The 18,088-nt window shown below is 38.1% G+C and overlaps 1 long non-coding RNA gene across 2 annotated transcripts in view; it reads left to right on the top strand.

Moving 5' to 3' along the window:
* Positions 1-1,627: 1,627 nt before the first annotated feature.
* The window catches only part of LOC123332770, an 87,984-nt gene continuing 71,523 nt past the window's right edge, over positions 1,628-18,088 (top strand). For both annotated transcript variants that reach the window (XR_006549803.2, XR_006549802.2), the window contains exon 1: positions 1,628-1,821. This is a non-coding gene — a long non-coding RNA (uncharacterized LOC123332770). The remainder of the gene's footprint in view (positions 1,822-18,088) is intronic.

The following is an 18,088-nucleotide window of genomic DNA, read 5'->3' as shown; positions in this document are numbered from 1 at the left end:
ACCACTGCTTTACACGATGAAACATGAGAGAGATAACTGTGTGAAACTGTGAGGATTCAAAACAACCCAAAAAGGTTGAAACCATAAGTAGACTTTTACTGTCTTTTGGAATATAAAATCATGTGTTTGTCTTCCTCAGGGGACATGATCTGACTGTCCATCAGAATGGTGGTAGTTTTTGTAAGAACTTCTCAGTTGTACACTCAGATGATGGATAAAATTGCCTTGATGGCGGGTTAAAAAAAGAAAGACGTAGTAGAGCAATATGCAGAACTTCTCTAACTTCATTCTCAGTCACTGAAGACTTCAAAAGCCCTGTGGTCAGTCCCTGTGGTTGGGTTCCTACTAAATCTTCCAATTATGGTATATGCCATTCTTCGGCTGGTGACCAGTGAAATCTGGATATGGTTGCTTCCAACTATCAGAGTGACACATTTACTCATTCAGCAAAATAGTTGTGAAACACAGTCTACATCCCAAGCATTATCCTATGTGCTTGGCATACATTCATGTGCAAACAGAAATCTCTGCCAACATAGAGCTTGTGTTCTATCTAGCATAGGTGTTCTAGGGATAATGAGGTGTGAAAAAAATAATAGCCATAATAAACAAGTAAATTACAGTATATATTAGAAGTGACAAATGTTATGGTAAAAATGGAGTCTGGGAAAGGGAAATAGGAGTGCTGGGGTCTCTAGTTTCAATATCAAATAAGGTCATTAAAATAAGCCACATCATCAGCAGCAGCAGCATGATGAAAATGATGAGCAAAGACTTGAAGTGATACGGAGTTTACCACTCAAGTATCTGGGTGAAGTGCATTGAAGCAGAGGGTCCAGCCAGTTCCTTAAATTGTGTGGCCAAAGGCAAACAGCAAATTTTTCACTCCAACTCCAATGGTCTGTCTCTGCCTATCATGTCCTAGATTTTCTGTAAGTAAAGAAAACCTAGTCAAGTCTTTACTTAGGAAGGATAAAGACAAGAACAAGAGATGATAGGAATCAGAGGAAGAAGAGAAGAGAGCTGGCATTAAAATTTGGGTGAAAAGCATCTGTACTGTCACATTCAGGTATGGATATCACACTACTGCCACAGGAAAAAAAAAAAATGTAACTGCCCCTGTTTCTTACCCAGACACACAGACACACACACATATTTATGAAAGAAACCCTTCTCTACACTTCTTTACCCTGCTTCCTGCCATAGGAGTGGCAAAGAAAAGTCATCTAGCCCAACATACAAAACACAAACGAACAGCATCATCTTGACTAAAAGTCTCCATGCATTTTCTGGAATGTATATTGTATATTTATTGCTTCAGACTTTTAAAGTTGTTCTGAGTCTTCACAGTGATAGGTGAAGTTTTGCATAAGTTTACATACTTTTTATCTCTCTCACACACATTTTGTCATGGAAAGGATCCATACATTTGATTTCTTCATAAACCAGTGTAGAGGTAAGTGTATGGTCAGGCCATTCTATTCTCTTGCTCTGTGTACATTCGCTGCTCAATCAGGCCCTACTTCACTCACATCACTACCTAATTCTCTTGATTACTAGGCTTAGTTAGTCCTTGGTAACTGATGAGCCCACCTGACATCAATTCCCTATAAATAGTAACCTTCTCTCAGCAAACAAAGACTGCTGCTGTGTCCTATCCACCGCCTGCTGCACGGGGTGAGGTGTCACTCCAGGACTCTTTGTGTTGAGTCCCCTGTCGAGTAACCAACTGAGGTCTCTGTGGCTGTCTTCAGGCTCTTCAGTCTCAAGGCTGGGCAACTACAAGGCTTGCAAGCCTGCAGGGTGCAGCCCAACAGTAAAGTAAGAGGCAAATTGCCCACATCACCCCAAATGAGTGTTCTGTAAAATTGTGTGTATGTGTGAAGGAGAGGAGATGCTACCCTGGAATTTTGTTCTTTGTCCGTACAAAGGACAATCCTGTCCTCTTTCCTCCTGCCTCCATTGACCTTTCCTCATGCCTTAACATCCTACTCCATACTGAAATATGACTGTTCTGGAAAGTGACAGTATCAATTTTGATTCCCTACACCCTGAAAACATCTTTTTCAGTGGTCCCTTTTTAAAACTTGCCTTGCATTATCCTAATTTGAGCATACCATCTGTTTCCTGCTGGAACCGTGACTGATAAAAGCACTATCTCCCCTTCTTCTAAGCCCACAGAAATAATAAAGTATAAAATGATAAAAAGTGAAATGAAATATTGGTGTCCAAATAGGAAGATAAGCACTGCTATGGTCTCACAAGTGAAAGAGGGACGCAAAGAGTAATAATCTGTCCCCAAAAGCAGACCTAGAGAACCTCAGGCTTGAAAGTGAGGAGGTCTATTCCTTTGGATAATGAGGGATAAAGGTTTTTCATGTGAGGGCCAGGTGGACTGGGTCTAGGTCTCTTACATGAAAAGTGTGGTTTCAGCTTTCCTTCTCTACCTACTAAAGGAGGCAAAAACAACCTCTCAGACTTGCCCTGAATTGTGACTGCTTACACGAATCTGAGAGTTTCCATGGTGGCCCAGTGGTAAAGAAGCCACCTGCCAAGCAGGATACGTGGGTTCAGTCCCTGGGTTGGGAAGATCCTCTGGATAAGGAAATAGCAACCCATTCTTGCCTGGAAAATCCCACGGACAGAGGAGCCTGGTGGACTACAGTCCATGGCATCACACTAGAGTTGGACGCGTCTTAGCGACCAAACAACAACATGAAGCTGAAAACTCAGGGGAGAAGGTAGTGGGACATATCCTGGCAGGTAAAGACTTGAGACAAGCTAGTATCTCTCAGTGGCTGCAGTGTTCCAAATTATCACCTCATCAAGAACTTTGAGCTATGAAGGTGTGATTGCATCTGGATTGGGACCCCTAGGGAGACAGGTAGAAACATTTACAAAATTTGTAGACATTGCAGTGTTTGAGAAAAGAAGGAAGAGCAAGAGAATGTAGGTTTCCTTGTTGACGAGCAATTCAAAACACATGAGTAAAACTAACTGCAAGTGAAGCAATAAAATCAACCAGCTGAATTCTCCCTGGAAAAACTGAAAACCATAGAACAATCAAAAATGACTTTTAAATGTGTGTATTAACTTGTATTAATGATATAAAATAATTGTATATTAAAAATAGAAAATTCATACGGAGAGACATGTAGAGAAGATTCATGAGTTCAAAAGTAGTTCAATAGTGGTAAATAGAAGAAAGTGGCAGGGGCAGGAATCATTGAAGAGACACTAGCAAGGAATCTGCCTGAACGGAAGAGCCACATGCATCCTTATACTGAAAGTGCATATCAAGTGCTGTTCAGGATAAATAGAAAAGTCCACTTCTATTTCTTAAAGACAGAAGTGATACTTCAAATAGTTAACAATCTGAGTGAAACAGGCAACATTGCATTGCAGGGTTGCAAGCCTTAAGGCTAAAGCAGAACTCAGGATTCCCATCCTGAAGTTTCTTAAAATTACAGTTTTTTGGTTCATAGGGAAATCTGGAGGTTTCAGGAAATGGGCTGAGTATACAAGTCAGGAGCTTTGGCTAGTAGCTATGTACCAAAAGCTGTAGAAGAATTTTAGTATTCCTGCAATGAGTACAATCTTACGGATAAACAGCAATACCACCTCCTGCCTATACTGTTTGGCTAACTTGTCCCCTTCCCTTTGTTAATACAATTGCTGTTTCTCTTCTCCTTATCATTCGCCTAGGCAACTGCAATGTTCTATTAACTCTAAGTCCTTTCCTCATAGTGATGATTCGAATCCTGTCTGTCAGTGTTTTCACTTGTTATACTTTTGATAATACCAACATGACTGAGGCATTCAAAAAAGAGTAGTTGCTTTATTTTTGCATCTTTATTTTAAATAGAGTAAATATGTGCTTTGGGCAGCGGGGGAGGCATGCTGGGAGTATGGTATGGAAAGCATCACTGAAAGCAGCAAAATTCCAGAAGAAACAAAATAGCATTAAGAAAACACCTTTAAAAACATATTTTTTTATTACCCTGAAAATTTGGAGAAGAAAGCATCACTTATCTTTTACTATAACTGATATAATTGTGCAGTCTCACATTTGGGAATAGATCTTAATTAATAGCTGTATGGAAGGTGGTAAAAGCTCAATATTTAAGATAAACCCATTTTGTCATTTTAGTTTGTAGCATTGTGTATTTTTCATGACAGTGGGTGATATTTAGTTTTCTCCATCTTAGAAGATTTGAAGATGTTTTTGGCTTAAGCATAAATTCAATTTGCATCTTATTAAATAGTAAACAAAAAATATCAGCTAATATGTATATTATGGGGATCTTTTCATGTGCTTTCAATGTACAACTAGCTTCTGTCATACACAGATAGCAATTATCTGCTAATTTATGCAGTTTAAAACTCATTTGGAAATTAAAATGACCCCATAACACACATCTCAATGTTATTCATGGTGGTCACTTTGTGAGAGTGAAGATAAATAATATTTTATAAATTTCTTAGCATTCTCCTTTCTAGGTCAGGTCTCTTTAAAACAGTTATGTGACTTTCTTTTAAACAAACTATTTCTACTATTACACTTAATAGTAGAATTTAATACTTAATATCCAATTTTATTTTTTAATGAAAACATCTATTTCTTTAAAACATTCACATAATTTTCCATAATGATTCCAAAATACAAATAATGCTAGTATTTTATGACTAAAGATTGGATTCATGATTTTGGAAAAGTCTGAATATAATTTTAGAATCAATGAAATAGGATATTAAAAAGCGTGACTAAGAAAATTCAAGATGCATGTTTCATTGCTTGATACAAATCTACAAATACACTTCTAATTTCTGTTTCTTAAATTTTCAGAGTAAGCAAGCAAGTTTTTTTCGCAATATATGTTACCTCATCATATGTTACAGATCTGCTAATATTAACCAATATAAGAGTTTCAAATAATAATATTATATTTTATTTACAAACAGAATCATCTGTGTGTATATATAGCAATGCATAGTAATATTATATTCATTATTGTCACCATAATAATTGTGACAATAATATTGTTACCATAGTTAAATGTGTGTTCTAAAAACAGGAAGTAATATTTCAAACAAAAAGCAGGAAGTATTATTTCTCTAAAAGGATTGAAATTCTAATTCTTGAGTTTACAGGACATTGTAAATCCTTAAAAATATTAAGGATCTCAACTTACATCATGTTGGGATTTAGGCATAAGCCATTTTAGTATTTTTTTAATATTTTTTTAACTTTACAATATTGTATTGGTATTGCCATATATCAAAATGAATCTGCCACAGGTATACATGTGTTCCCCATCCTGAACCCTCCTCCCTCCTCCCTCCCTATTACCATCCCTCCAGGTCGTCCCAGTGCACCAGCCCCAAGCATCCAGTATCATGCATCGAACCAGGACTGGTGACTCGTTTCATATATGATATTATACATGTTTCAAAGAGACAAACATTAACCAAAGTGAAGATTTTTATTCTTACTTATTTTTAAAATTGTTTATAACAATGGCCTTCCTACATGAGTAGATTTGAGATCATAAATGTTTTAATATTCCCATTAGAATTGAATCCCAAGAAGAACAGGAATTATTTTCTACTTTATTCATCTTTACATCACCAGGATCTCATAGGTGTCCAATAAATATTTGTAGTGTGGCAAACAATTGGTATTCAATTAATGGTTATCTAATATCTTTAATTAAAAATTGATTCTTAGAATGCTCATTCAACATATAAGTCTTCATTTTTAAAAAATTAATGAAAGACAAAAGGTTCTATTCTTGATATATGGAGAAAAGAATACAGCAAATCAAGTGAGAGCATGAACAGAAAAGTTACAAAACAATATAAACAATTGATAAACACTAACAGAACATTCCATCTTACTAGCAAGTGTTCATAAAACCATTCAAATACTATAGTTTGTCCTTATAAAATTGGGACTCTTTTTAAATGACAGTAACCAGTTTGGATGTGAGTAAGGAAGAGAAAGTTGATATCAACTCTAAAGAACTAAAAAAGTCCTTTTGAACATTTTAAGATTTACTTCAAAATTGTTCAGAGCAATCCCTAACCACAGGTAGTCTCTAAAAACTAGTCACCATTACAAAGAATCAGGTCTACTGAGGGGGAAAAAGTGGCTGATACCAGGTCTAGGACAGGAAAACTTGTCACACCAGAAAACAAGTTTATCAAAGACCACCGGGATCATGTCAAAAAGACACAGGAGCCAAGTCAAAGAGTCCCACTGGCCAAAGATGGAACCGTTTTAGAATTCTAAAAACTGATTTTTAAAAATTACATGAGAATACGTTTCTGTATTTTTTAGTCTTAAGGATGATTGACAGATATTTTAAAGCTATATTCCAAAGGAAAATCTAATATTCTACAACCACTGTGATATAAGCACAGTACTATTTCAGTACAGCAAAGATTTAATGCATGACCAAATCTATGAAAAAATGGAAAGCTTTTGTATATAAAAAGTGGTTAGTTTTTACATTTGAAATCAATAACCTATACCATTTCATTACAATTTAATTATATTTATCATGTATACATTCAAAATTTTAGTACTTAAATCCTACCTTTGGCTACATCTTCAAAATCACTTACTTTGGCTACATTTTCCTTTTTAAATAAATAATGAATTCTATACCATTTTATTCAAATTTAGATTATATTAAGAAATTTTTAAACTCCTGCTCCCGGTATACTCTTGTCTTATTATTCAATATATAAAAATCTATCACTTTCAGTGTTGGAAACTCAGATTCCATATCAGCCCTTTAGGGCTATCATTGAACCAGAAGAACACTCATTAATCTCTACCTGGATTAAGACCAGCATCTATAGAATTCTTGATAAAATGACCCCCTCTTATCAGTTCTCTCATATAACTTGATACCATATAGATTGCCCCAAATGTCTCAGATAAATAAAGAAGACATAGTATCTTTCCACAGAAATCAACATCCAATTGCTCAGAACTTCCTGCCAATGTTAAACTTGATAGAAATTTATTTATTTAAATAATTCTAGAATTCTGCGTGAAATCACTAACTTCCAAGTGACCAATTTACTTTTAAAACAGTGAAAGGAGATGTTCAGTTTAATCGAGAAGATTAAACAGCAAATTTTAAATAAAATAAAATGCCAAATTGAGTTTGCTCTTTCTCAAATTACTCACTTAAATTATTTTAGAGAATGTAGGCAACTTAAAAATGCATATACCTCATTGTTTCTCAAATCTGAGCATGCTGAAGAATCACCAGGAGAATTTGTTAAAATACAGATTCCTACATTCCTCCCGCAGAGATTCTAAACGTATGATTGAGTTCACTTGGAAGAGAGTTCTAGAATTTGCATTTCTAACGAGCTCCCAGGTCAATTGGATCAGCTAGAAGTCGGCACTCCCAGTCGAATCTGTCTTGGTCCTAAGATAATTTGACACTAATTTTTCCCCAATCAGTTTTCTCCCTTCCAATCACTCTCCCTTATTTTTAACAACACCTGCTTTTATGTCAGTTTTTATTTTTAAGTGCCCTGGGAGCTACTATTCACATGCTCTTCCTTTACCCAGAAGACGACCTTAAATAGTTCTGATTATCATTTCATTGAAAGAAACGCTCTACTATAGATACAAGTTTAAATAGCCTCTGGGTCTTGGTCATTACACCATACACTGCTGGAATTAGACAGCTTCATTTCAGTGTCTCAAGAAAACCTTTTTGCTTTGGGTGATAGTGTTTATGTGGCACAATCCAAAGTAAAAGTCTTGACCTGACGTTGCCTTTGAGTTTGAAAAGCTTTGCTCCCTTTATAAACTTGTTGGAAATTATACAATATCCATTTTCTCATTATTTTGCTTCCTATGAAATCATGTTCCATAGATTGAAGACTCATATAGTGTTATGTTAGAAACTAGTTTATGTGTAGACGTCTATTCCTTATAGTATAGTAAGACTAACGGAAAAAGTAATAGCAGATACAAATATGGTAAGATTTCTAGGATAAAAAATATTATATGCATACTTATAATTTACAAACAAAGCTAGTGGAGGTGATGGAATGCCAGTTGAACTATTTCAAATCCTGAAAGATGATGCTGTGAAAGTGCTGCACTCAATATGCCAGCAAATTTGGAAAACTCAGCAGTGGCCACAGGACTGGAAAAGGTCAGTTTTCATTCCAATCCCAAAGAAAGGCAATGCCAAAGAATGCTCAAACTACTGCTGCTCAAACTGCTGCTAAGTTGCTAAGTCCATTCTTCTTTCTCAAGATTGTTGGCTATTTGGGGCTCTTTGTTTTCACATACAAATATTAAAATTATTTGCTCCAGTTCTGTGAAAAATTTCATTGGTAATTTAATTGGAATTGCATTGAACCTGTAGATTGCCTTGAGTAGTATGGTCATTTCAACAATATTGATTCTTCCAATCCAAGAAACCAGTATATCTTTCCATCTGTTTATGTCATCTTTGATATCTTCCATCAGCATCTTATAATGTTCAGAGTACAGGCCTTTTGCCTTCCTAGGTAGGCTTATTCTTAGTTTTTTATTTTTCTGTTGTTGTTGCAGTGATAAATGGGAATGTTTCCTTACTTTCTCTTTCTGATCTTTTGTTGTTAGTGTATAGACATGCACTATAGACTTTTGTAATAGACTTCTGTAATATTACTTTTGTGTCCTGCAACTTGACTGAATTCACTAATAAGCTCTAAGTGCTTTTCTGGTAGTGTCTTTAGGATTTTCTGTGTATATTTTAATGTCATCTGTCAACAGTTTTACTTCTTTCCAATTTGGAGTCCTTTCATTTGTGTTTCTTCTCTGATTGCTGTGTCTTGGACTTCCAAAACTATGTTGAATAAAACTAGTAAGAGTGGACATCCTTGTCCTGTCTTCGATCTTAGAGGAAATGCTTTTATTTTTTAACTGTTGAGTATGATACCAGCTGTGCATTTGTCCTAATGGCCTTTTTTATGTTGAGGTATGTTCCCTTTATGTTCACTTTGGGGAGAGCTTTTATAAAGTTTATGTCTTTTGGCTGGAGCATTTAATCCTTTTACATTTAAGATAATTATCAATATGTATGTCCTTATTGCCATTTGTTAACTGTTTTGCGTTTTTTTTTGGTAGAATCTTTTCTATCCTGTTCTTTTTTTGTTCTCTTGTGATTTGATAATTATCTTTAGTGTTATGTTTGGATTCCTTTTTCATATATATATTTTTATAAATTTTTGGTTTGCAATTACCATGAAGTGTTTGCTCAATAGTTTATATATATATATATATATATATATATATATACACACACACACACACACACACACATATATACACACACACACATATGATTGTTTTAAGTCGCTGATCTCTTAATTTCAAATGAATTTTTAAAAACCCTTTATTTGTACTCTCCTCCTCCATGATTACTGTTTTTTAGATCATATTTTACATCTAATTTTTTCGTGGATCCCTTAACTGCTTATTGTGGATGCAGATGATTTTACTAGTTTTGCCTTTTAACCTCCCTACTATTTTTGTGTGTGGATTATTTTCTACCTTTATTTTATGGTTGCCTTTCCCAGTGATTTTTTATTTTTTGTAATTTTCTTATATCTAGCTGTGACTTTTTCTTTTTTGCCCAGAGAAGTATCTTTAACATTTGTTGAAAAGCTGGTTTGGTGATGCTGAATTCTGTTAGCTTTTGCTTATCTGTGAAACTTTTCATTTCTTCATCATATCTGAACAAGAGCCTTGCTGAGTAAAGTTTTCTTAGTTGTAAGTTTTTCCTTTTTATCTCTTTAAATATACCATGCCACTCCCTTCTGGCCTGCAGAGTTTCTGCTGAAAAATAAACTGATAACCCTATGGATGTTCACTTGTATATGATTTGTTGCTTTTCCATTGCAGCTGTTAATATTCTCTCTTCATCTTTAGTTTTTGTCATTTTGATTACAGTGTATCTTTGTCTCTTCCTCTTTGGATTAATCCCATATGGGACTCTGATTTCCTGGACTTTAGTGCCTGTTTCTTTTTTTCCCAGGTTAAGGACTTTTTCAGCTATAATTCTCTTCAAATATTTTCTTAGTCCTTTTCTCTCTTCTGCTGCTGCTGCTGCTAAGTCGCTTCAGCCGTGTCCGAGTCTGTGCCACCCCATAGACAGCAGCCCATCAGGCTAAGTCCCTGGGATTCTCCAGGCAAAAATACTGGAGTGGGTTGGCATTTCCTTCTCCAATACATGAAAGTGAAAAGTGAAAGTGAAGTCACTCAGTCGTGTCCAACTCCTAGCAATCTCATGGACTACAGCCCACCAGGCTCCCCCATCCATGGGATTTTCCAGGCAAGAGTACTGGAGTGGGTTACCATTGCCTTCTCTGTCTAGGACCCCTATAATGTGTATATTAGTACACTTGATGTTGTATCAGAGGTCTCTTAAACAGTCCTCATTTCTTTTCATTCTGTTGTGGTTTTTTTTTTTTTTTTTTTTTTTTTTCCTATTCAGTGACAGAGAATTCCATTACTCGGAATTCTAACTCATTGATCAGTTCTCTTGTAGCTAATCTACTACTGATTCCTTCTAGTGTACTTTTCACTTTAGTTATTGTTTTCTTCTTCTCTGTTTGGTTGTTCTTTATATTTTCTAACTGTATTAAAAACTTTTAATTTCCCCTTTTTGGTATCTGTTCTCTTGCTGAATTCTTTGATCATCTTTATGATCATTATTTTGAGCTCTTTCTTGGATAGATTGCTTATATCCAAGTATAAGTTAGTTGTTCTTCTAGGGTTTTGGAATTTATTCCTCTGCTACCTAATTTTATCTGTTTCTATTTGTATTTTTTGTATGAGGTAGGTTGGTTAAGTTCCTAACCTTGGAGAAGTGGCTGTCTGTGTAGGAAACATTCTATGCATCCCAGCAGTGCATTCCTCTCTCACCACCTAAGCTATGTTCTCCAGGAGTTCCCCCTAATAGGGCTACAGTGGTCCTTCTGCTGTGATGGACTGACTGTGTGGAGAGTTTAGTAGGTTTGGTAGGTTTTGTTGGGCTCTAGTCCAGTTGGTGTTCTTGCCTGGAGAATCCCAGGGACGGGAGAGCCTGGTGGGCTGCTGTCTATGGGGTTGCACAGAGTCGGACACGACTGAAGTGACTTAGCAGCAGCAGCAGCAGCAGTCCAGTTCGTTGGGCTTCCAGGTGGCGCTGGTGGTAAAGAACCTGCCTGTTTACACAGGAGACATAAGAGATGCAAATTCAGTCCCTGGGTTGGGAGGATCCCCTGGAGGAGGGCATGGCAACCCACTCCAGTGTTCTTGCCTTGAGAATCCCATGGACAGAAGAGCCTGGCAGGCTGCAGTCCATAGGATCACAAAGAGTCAGACATGACTGAAGCAACTTAGCACGCACGTGTGCAGTCCAATTGGTTTCCAGACTCTGCTTTGTATGGATACTTCCAGATGCTGCTTAGCAAGTTCTGGTTATGAAGTGACTGGCTGTGGAACCCTACGGGGTCCCAGGGACAATGCTGGCTCACTGGTGGATGGACTCAGAGCCCCAAAGACTCTGGGGCTGTTGCCCAGCCACTGGCAGGTGAAGCCAGGTCCCAGGGTTACTGCCAGACTACTGGCAGGCAGACTGATTCCTAGAGAGTCTGGCTGCAAGGCCCAGGGATCCCCGAGCTCATTTTGGATTGTTATGGGGAAGAGGAAGTTCCTGATACAGCTGGGTATGGTGTCCTGTCCATCGTGTCCTGAAGGTTATGTTGCCTTCTGGGAGGTAGAGTCTGGGCCTAGCTGATCCCAAGATAGGTTCTGGCCTATATTGTCAGGCTCATTCCTCAGGCTGCAGTATCATAGTTTTCTTGTACCTAGTGTCTGCCCCCTGGTAGGTGAGGCTCATCTAGAGGCTTGTGCAGGCTTCCTGGCAGGAAGAATCAGTTCCTTCCCATTAGTGTTTGGCTCTCGGTCTTGGTCCTCTGGTGGGCAGGGCCCTGTCTACAGGCAACTGTGGGCTCAGGAAGTCCTTAGGCAGCCTCTCTGCTAAGAGGTGGGGTTGTGCCTCCACCCTGCTAGTTTGGCCCGACGCATCCCAGCACTGGCATCCACAGGCTGTTGGGTGGGACCAGGCCTTGGCGTGAATGAGCCAAGGTGCCCATTGCCAGCAACAGACGTGTTCACTTGGCTGGATGTTCCCAAATATGTTTGCCTCCCGTATCTATGTCTCCAAGGTGAGTCACAGCCACCCCCCACTTCTCTAGGGGGCTCTCCAGCAGGTAGTCTGGCCCAGGCTCCTATCAAATTATTGTTTTTGCCCTGGGTCCAGTGTGTATAAGATTTTGTGTACGCCTTTTAAAAGCAAAGTCTCTATTTCCCCCAGTGCTTTGGGGCCTGAAGTTAAGCCCTCCGCCATTTGGCATTCAGAGCCAAATGCTCCAGGGGCTCATCTTCCCAGTGCCGTATCCCTAGGTGAGGGCACTAAGGTCTCACTCCTGTGGGAGAACTTCTGAAAATATAATTATTCTCTAATCTGTGGTTTGTCCCCGTACAGGAGGGTATGGGATTTGATTATATCATAAGTGCATCCCTTTTACCCATCTCAATGTTGTTTCTTCTTTGTCTCTAGTTGTAGAAGATCTTTGCTGGTAGATCTCAATCTTTTTTATCAGTGGTTGTTGTGAAGATAGTTGTGATTTTGGTGTGTTCATGAGAGGAGATGAGTTCAGGCTCTTTCTACTCAACTATCTTGCCCACTCTCCTGCCAGAAAGTATTTTGATAAATCACTGGAGACTGAACATGAGGTGCTGAGGGAGTCTGAGCAATAATAACAAAGGAGATGGTTTTTTAAATAAACATTTTGTTGCTTACTCTATGCCAAGAACTATTGTAGGTACTAATACATGTTGACTCATTTAATTATCATAACTACTCTTGTGAATTATGAATTATTTTCTCCTCACTTTTATAGATGATGACCCTGAGGTATAGAGGTTAAATGGCTTATTCAAGGTCATGCCTCTGTAGGCAGTGCTGGGATTTGAACTAAGGAAGCCTCAACCCACAGTCCATGCCACAACCAGCATACAATACTGACTTAATCGATAAAAATTTTTGTAGGTGTTTACTATTGTTTGTCGGAGAAGGCAATGGCACCCCACTCCAGTACTCTTGCCTGGAAAATCCCATGGACGAAGGAGCCTGGTAGGCTGCAGTCCATGAGGTCGCTAGGAGTCAGAAACGACTGAGCGACTTCACTTTCACTTTTCGCTTTCATGTATTGGAGAAGGAAATGGCAACCCACTCCAGAGTTCTTGCCTGGAGAGTCCCAGGGACAGGGGAGCCTGGTGGGCTGCCGTCTCGGGTCGCACAAAGTCGGACATGACTGAAGTGACTTAGCAGCAGCAGCAGCAGCACTATTGTTTGTATTTTTTTTTTTCTATGAAAAAGAAGGGAAATAGAGAAAAAATGAAGCAGTAAGAGAAAGGAACCATAGAGATGGAAAAAAGCTCTGCCTTCAGAGCTGGTGTGACTGAAAGGTTTTTTTTTTTGTTTTTTTTTTTTTAAAGAATCTCATACTGTACAAGTATGAGAATCTCATACTCATCAAGTACAATCTCATATTGCTTGCTGCACAATAGGCCAGTAAGATAAGCTGTTGGGGAAAGAAATAACTTGATTTGGAAATTCAGAAGACTGACAAGTTAGTGGACCATCTCACCCAAGTTAGGATTCAGGCTTCTATCATACTAAAAAAGGAGGAGTGTGGTTGATTGTTATAAACTTCTTGGGGTCAGAATCCTTTATTCTTATAGCTCTCCAAATAGACCAGGCCAGATATTCCTATAAACCTCCAATGGGACAAATGTTATTACGTGTTCTGCAACTTTTTATCTCTATATGAATGGGAAAGAGTTATATCTTTAAAGGTCAGAACTTTGAGAACTGGGCTATCCTATATATTTCAGTCTATAAGCAATATTTTAAACTTGCAGCAAAAGCAATAGAATACAAAGGTTAAAAAAAAATAGATCCAATGTGGAGTTAGATTTTTTCTTCCCTGTTATAAGAGTGTTTTACATGACATGTTACATTCTTTTATTCTTCAGTGCATATTATGGCCCCCTCTCATGATGCCCAAATCAATAATAAATCTAAAATCATAGTCTTGTAGAAAACAGCAAAGGGGTTAAGTTTTACCTCTGGGTTAATGTTGTACAGAATGTAGATTTCATGGGGCACACACACACACACACACACACAAAAGAAGCAAGAGCCCCAAATTAGAATTGATCAGCTAATCATAATCCCAGGTAGTCTCAGAAATCTTGGATCAGGCTTTGGACTTCCAGGCTATGGAATTGTGGTTAAAATAAAACTTTTCTATATCTCAAGAGGAAGGGAGTTCCAATAGACACTTGCATTTCATTAAAAATTTTTTATTGAAGTGTAGTTGGTTTACAATATTGAGCTAATGCCTGCTGTACAGCACAGCGACTCAGTTATACACATACCTACATTCTATTTTTCTATTATCTTCAGTTATGGTTTATCCTAGATTAGATATGGTTCTCTGTGCTTTACAGTAGGAGCTGTTTATACATTCTAAATGCAATAGCTTGCATCTACTAACCCCACACTCCCAGTCAATCCATCTCCCACCCTCCCTCCTCCTTCGCAACCACAAGTCTGTTCTCTGTAAGGTTGCTTCTGTTTTGTAGATAAGTCCATTTGTGCCATATTTTAGATTCTACATATAAGTTATATCATATGGCATTTATCTTTCTCTTTCTGACTTACTTCACTTAGTAAGATGATCTGTAGTTGCATCCATGTTACTGCAGCTGGCATTATTTCATTCTTTTTTATGGCCAAGTATTTCATTGTATATATGTACCACATCTTCTTTATCCATTCATTTGTTGACGGACATTTATGCTGCTTCCATGACTTGGCTACTGTGAATAGTGCCACTGTGAACGTAGAAGTGCATGTATCTTTTTGAATTATAGTTTTGTCCAGGTATATGCACAGGAGTGGGATTGCTGAATCATACAGAAACTCTACTTTTAGGCTTCAGAGGCGCGTCCATGCTATTTTCCATAGTGACTGTAACACTGTGCTGAAAGCATTTCACTTTAAGAAAAATATTTTATTTTTCTCCACAATAAATTGAGGATGAGGATGGCCTATATTAGCAAGTTTTAATAATGAAGCACCATTGCTCAAAGGCCACAATGCCTATTTTAGTTATAATAGAAAACTACATGGATATTTTTAACATTAAGGTAAGATTAATAAACAAGAATACTTTCAAAGTATTTGTCTTTTTTCTTTGTCAGTGGACAGCTCAGTTTCCATCGGATAGGTAGTTGCCATTCCAGTTTACTTTCAAACCATAGGATGTGCTTTTTTTTATCATAAAGATATATTTCCATGGGGCAAAAGTAAATCATTTTCTTTCATCTATAAAGCCAAAATTTTCTTTCTCTTATATGTGGCACCACAGTCCAAACAAGAACAGGCAGGTTGAATAAGGGCCATTTCCAGGCCGGTGTCCTGGTTTCTTATGTACACTGGCTATTATTTTGCATTAGAGCCCCTGAGGATTCCCAGACAGGGCTTTAGCAGGTGGGTTTCCTGATAGTGTCAATGAGAGCACTAATACACTAATCTCAGATAGATGATATCCTGTGCATATCTTTGCATTTCTTTGTTCTTCCAAGGAAGTGCTTGCAGGTCACCACTTACAGTGTTCCCATTGGTCTGGATGTTTGCACAGACTTATTTGTTGCACACACAAATAACTTTTTTGGTTGTTTCTTCTTAGTTGTCACAAACTTTTTAAAAGACTAAGAAACTTCAGTGACTTATAAAGAAAATATTTTTGTTCATTCAATAATTAAAACTGTTATGGTGAAGATCAATATAATCTTAACCCTATGCTAGGCATTCTGGGAGGTACAGATAATAATAACAGTATTCATTGTTTGCCACTGTGGTAAGAGATTTTTTTTTTAATTTTATATTAGACTCCCTGGTGGCTCAGCTGGTAAATAACCTGCTTGCAATGTGGGAGACCTGAGTTCGATCCCTGGGTTGGGAAGATCCCCTGGAGAAAGGAATGGCAACCCACTCTAGTATAATTGCCTGAAGAATTCCACGGACAGAGGAATCTGGTAGGCTACAGTCCATGGGGTCACAAAGAGTCAGACATGACTGAATGACTAACACTTTCACTTTCTTTTCACTATAGCTAGTTAACAATATTGTGACAGTTTCAGATGAACAGCAAGGGAACTCAGCCTTACATATACATGTATTCATTCTCCCCCAAACTCCCCTCCCATCCAGGCTGCCACATAACGTTGAACAGAGTTCCCTGTGCTATACAGTAGGTCCTTATTGGTTATCCATTTGAAATATACCAGTGTGTACATGTCGACCCCATACTCCCTAACTCAATACACCATCATGTTTAAACCTCATTACAGCTGTATCAGATATATTGCTGAGGCATGAATTAGGAAACTGAGGCTCAAAGAGGTTATGAATTTTGCACAAATCCAAACAGCCTCTAGGTTACAAAGGCTAGGTATTATTTCTGGTTATGTGACTCCAGGATTCATTCTGTTAATACTTAAAGTAACAAATGGTTCTTGCCCTCAGGAAGTTTATAGTTTAGAGACATACAAAACTCAGTTTAAGAAAAATCAGAATGCATTAAGTGCTACAATAATGGCATGATCCAAGTCCATTAACAGAACAGACTGAAATAACTCTGCATTTTTCACTTTTCTTTGGGGACAATGAAAATTACTCCAAATCCTTCGGGCAAGAAAATACAGGGGCAGGTTTGGGACAGCATAAAAGTCATGCTAGGAAAAGCACAACAAGTTGAATGTGATGCTCGGAAATATGGTTTGAGGCCAAATCAAGAAATGTCTTAGAGTTTACAATCACAATTAGAGAACATCAATGTGTGGTGGTTTCTGGTAAGGAAAACTCAAACTTTAATCCAGTTTCTCACATCAGTGTGTTCATTGTCTATTAATTAAGACCACCAGCTTTTGTGAACTTCTTCTGTTTCATAGATCTTTTCTCCTCTATCTAGTTAACATAGACTGGATTTCACTAAGTGAACAATCCATGTAATCCTAGGTCATGAGGTGAGAAGTGAAGTGAAATTCATTCAGTCATGTTCGACTCCTTGTGACCCCATGGACTATATAGTCCATGGAATTCTCCAGACCAGAATACTGGAGTGGATAGCCTTTCCCCTCTCCAGGGGATCTTCCCAACCCAGGGATCGAACCCAGGTCTCCCACATTGCAGGCAGATTCTTTACCAGCTGAGCCGCAAGGGAAGCCCATGAGGTGTAACAAGCTGCAACTATAGTCTTGTATTCCCCCTAGATTCAAAGTTTAGGTTACCTTATTGGTGGACAAGACAATGTCCAATTTTCCTTGATAATTATGTGAACAGGAACTGAAATCAACCTTCTGATTCTGTTCTCATACAAAGACAAAAAGGAAAAAAAGGAAGGAGAGCTAGATATATCAGAGTTCTCTGGTACACATAAATGTTCCTGTTTGTGTGTGTATGTGAGTGTGTGGGCGGGGGGAAGTGCTGTGGAAGGAGGGAAGGAGGAGGAGCATGCAGGACAGTGAATATGGTTTCCCCTTTCCCAGTATTAAGTGGGCTTCCCTGATGGCTCAGACAGTAAAGAATCTGCCTGCAACACAGGAGACCTGGCTTCAATCCCTGGGTTGGGGATATCCCCTGGAGAAGGGCATGGCAACCCACTCCAGTATCCTTGCCTGGAATCCCCAAGTTCAGAGGAGCCTGGAGGGCTACAGTCCATGGGGTCACACACTAAGAGTCAGACTCGACTGAGCAACTAAGCACAGCAGAGCTGTATTAAGTAAGCAAGCTAGGTATGTCCATAGTGATAGGATAACCAGTATTTTCCTCTTTTAGTGAAGACTTGGAGTTAATCTTTTAGTTCAGGGGAACAATAACATGGTGAGAGAAGAGGTAACATATATTAGAATTTAAAAACTAAATATTATATGTATCTTGTA

Source organism: Bubalus bubalis, chromosome 3, assembly GCF_019923935.1.
Source record: "Bubalus bubalis isolate 160015118507 breed Murrah chromosome 3, NDDB_SH_1, whole genome shotgun sequence".
NCBI lineage: Eukaryota > Metazoa > Chordata > Mammalia > Artiodactyla > Bovidae > Bubalus > Bubalus bubalis.
This window is presented reverse-complemented; position numbering and strand designations above follow the sequence as displayed.